We start from the raw sequence: 3,660 nt of genomic DNA on the forward strand, positions 1-3,660 counted from the left end.
CAAACGTCTTCTACGTTGCAAGTTGGAATGCAAAACTGTGCAGCCATTCCGGAAAACACTGTGATACTTCCTTATAAAATCAAACCCAGGGCACCTGAACTGTCCCAGTAGGTAGAACATCGGACTCTTGATCTCGGGGTTGTAAGCTGGAGACCCACGCTGGGTGCAGAGATTACTTAAAAAAAAAAATAATAACAACTGGGGCGCCTGGGTGGCTCAGTTGGTTGAATGTCTGACCCTTGATTTCGGTTCGGGTCATGGTACTAGGCTCGTGGGATTGAGCCCTGCGTCGGGCTCCGTGCTGAGCGTGGAATCTGCTTAAGATTCTCTCCGCCTCTCCTTCTGCCCCTCTCCCTTGCTCTCGCGTGCTCGTTCTCTCTCTCTAAAGTAAGATAAGATAAAAATAAAACCTTTTTAAAAAACTAAAACACACGCTTACCATACAACACAGCCATCCCATTTCTGGATGTTTATCCTAAAGCAGTTTCTCACCCTCTCTACTACTGAAATCTGGAGCCAGATCATTCTGTTTGGGGGGCTGCCCTGGGCATCGTAGAACGTTTAGTGGATTCCCTGACCTCCACCCACCGGAGGCGGGCAACATTCCCCAAGCAGCAGCTGCGTCCTGTGATACGGTATGCATTGCTATTTTATCACAACCCTCTTCCATGAAGCTTCCTCTCCGGGGCACCGGCAGCCCCAGGACCGATACTTACGATGAAGTGTGAAGGGCGACACTCTGGCATGATTCAAGGTGTCACGGGACACAGAATGCAAAGTTGCATCATGCTTGTTTGCTTCACCGTCTAACTCATTTCTTTGGTCCCGAGCTTTGCTCTCAGTTGAACGCAGGAGCCACTTCAAACCGCAGGAAACATTCCTGCGTGGAGTCTCCCTGCCCTGGAGCCAGACCGCCTGATGTGAGATTCCGCCAAGTTGCCCGTTACCGGTCACGGGGCTTCGGTCAAATTTCTCTAACTTGTCAGAGAGAAACACTAGGGACAGAACCTAGCACCTGGGTCAGTGGGAAGATTAAGTGAGATTATATTTAAGACACCACCGCTGGGGACTGTCAGCTGGGCGTGGTCCCCCCAGAGGGAAAGGAGGTACCCACGGAAACTGTTGACTTGGGACACCATTGTAGCTCTGTACCTGGCACTAAGTAAGGACTCAATAAACAGTCTTGGATGATGATTTGGTTTTCATTTTTGTATTATTATTATTTTTTTTACCTTTTATTTATTTTTGAGAGAAAGAGAGAGACAGAGCACAAGGGGGGAAGGGGCAGAGAGAGAGGGAGACACAGAACCCGAAGCAGGCTCCAGGCTCTGAGCTGTCAGCCCAGAGCCCGACGTGGGGCTCGAACTCACAGACTGCGAGATCATGACCCGAGCCAAAGTCGGATGCTTAGCTGACGGAGCCACCGAGGCGCCCCTGATGATGATTTGGTTTTTAAACTATGAGCAAGTACAACTTAGAATTTTAAAGGATGCAAATGAGAAATCACACACTACCTTGGGAAACCTGGGTGAGCATCGGACTCTTGATTTTGGCTCAGGTAATGAGCTCACAGTTGTGGGATTGAACTCCACGTTGGGATTGAACTCCACTGTTTAAGATTCTCCCTCTCCCTCTGCCCCTCCCCAGCGCATGAGCACGCATTCTCTCTCTCTCTCTCTCTCTCTCTCTCGAAAATAAATAAATAAACTTTAAAAAAACAACAATAATTTCCCAAATCAAACAAAAGCAGCTTCTGAAAAGCAGCTGACCACATCAGTTCAGTTCAATTCTACAGAAAGCCTGATTTCTTGAAAGGAAGCTTTTTTAAGAAAAAAAAGTTCTGGGGCCCCTGGGTGGCAGTCAGTTAAGCATCTGACCCTTGATCTCGGCTCAGGCGATGAGCTCACAGTCTGTGAGTTCGAGCCCCACATCAGGTTCTGTGCCGATGGCACGGAACCTGCTTGAGATTCTGTCTCATCTTCTCTCTGCCCCTCCCTTGCTTGTTCTCTTTCTCTCTTTTTTTTCTCTCAAAATAAATAAACTTAAAAATAATAATAAATAAATGAATAAGAAAAGTTCTCACCTTGCCTTTCAAATCAAGGAGGAATTCCAATCTTATTAAATGGCTAGTGCTTGGGCGAGAGTTCTGACTCAAGAGGAAGGAAGTTAGAGTACTTAAATTCATTTCACTTATGGACTTTTTTTTAGCAGCTAATGGGTATTCTCTTTACCCTGCACTTGATTCCCCAAATCTGATGTGCTATAATAAAATTATGAATATATGAATAATTTGCACACATTAGATTTTGGAATTGCTCTAAAATGTGTTACCATGCATTTTAAACATTTTTTTTTGAAATTTCCTGATTAAGAGGTTTTCATAGATGAAGAACATCAATTCTGAGTCATGATTAAGATGAATCCCTTTATTTCTATATTTATGATTATGCCTATGGTACAAATGATATGATTTTAATATACATGTGAGCCTATTTTAAGTTTTTCACTTACTGTCTCTGTGTTGTTGGTATAATGATATGCAGACTCACGCTCTCAAACTTCTTCTCCAAACTTCAACGGGCCAAAATGCTAGGCAAACTGCTTCTTCATTATTTTTGAACAGTCGTTGGGCAAGCCAGCCTTGAACATGTGATTTTTCAACTGCTTTTTTCCATCTTAACAAAGGACTCATTTTATACAGCCGTGGGCCTCTAGCCTCAGTCCAAAACAAATGCTGAAATTAATCGAGGGCTCTTGTGATGTGCAGGGCACTGCGTTCCACGCTTTGCAATGATTCTCAGTTCGTGTGCCTATCAACCTGGTCAGGTAGATGTCATTGTCACTCCTATTCCACAGATGGGAAGACTAAGGCTGAGGCTCAGAGTTTATGGAGCATGCCGGAGGTCTAATAGCTAGCGTAGGATAATAGGGAAAGAACAGAGTTTAAAGCAGAAAACTGAGATCAGGGGCACTGGGGTGGCTCAGGTGGCTGGGCATCCAACTTCAGCTGAGGTCATGATCCTGCAGTTTGTGGGTGGGAGCCCCACACTGAGCCCTGGGCTGAAAACTCAGAGCCTGGAGCCTGCTTCGCATTCTGTATCTCCCTCTCTTTCCGTCCCTCCCCTGTTCCTGACACTCTGTCTTTCTCTCTCTCTCAAAACTAAACATTTAAAAAAAAAATTTTTTAAAGAGAAGTGAGATATTTATGGTTTTTTTTTTTAATTTTCTTTATTTATTTCGAGAGAGAGGTTGAGAGAGAAAATTCCAAGCACAGACTGACAGCACAGAGCTCGACACAGGGCTGGATCTCCCAAACGGTAATGGCACGACCTGAGCCAAAATCAAGAGTCAGACGCTTACCTGACTGAACCACCCAGACACCCCCAAATTTGCGTTAAAAAAGGGTGAGAATCTTAGCTTGGGATTCTTTCTCTCCCTCTCTCTGCCCCTCCCCCACTCATGCTAGCTCTCTCCGTCTCAAAATAAATAAACATTAAAAACACTGTAAAGAGTAAAAGAGGGTGAAAGGTGAAGCAGCAAGGAGAAAGCATGGAAGGTTCTTGCAATAATTGAGAGAGAGAGATGATGAGCCAGAGCAGAAGCAATACACATAATCCAGAGCGATGAACAAAAGACAAGCTACAGTTGGTACGATGTTGT

Source organism: Panthera leo, chromosome E3 (genome assembly GCF_018350215.1).
Source record: "Panthera leo isolate Ple1 chromosome E3, P.leo_Ple1_pat1.1, whole genome shotgun sequence".
NCBI classification, from domain to species: Eukaryota; Metazoa; Chordata; class Mammalia; order Carnivora; family Felidae; genus Panthera; species Panthera leo.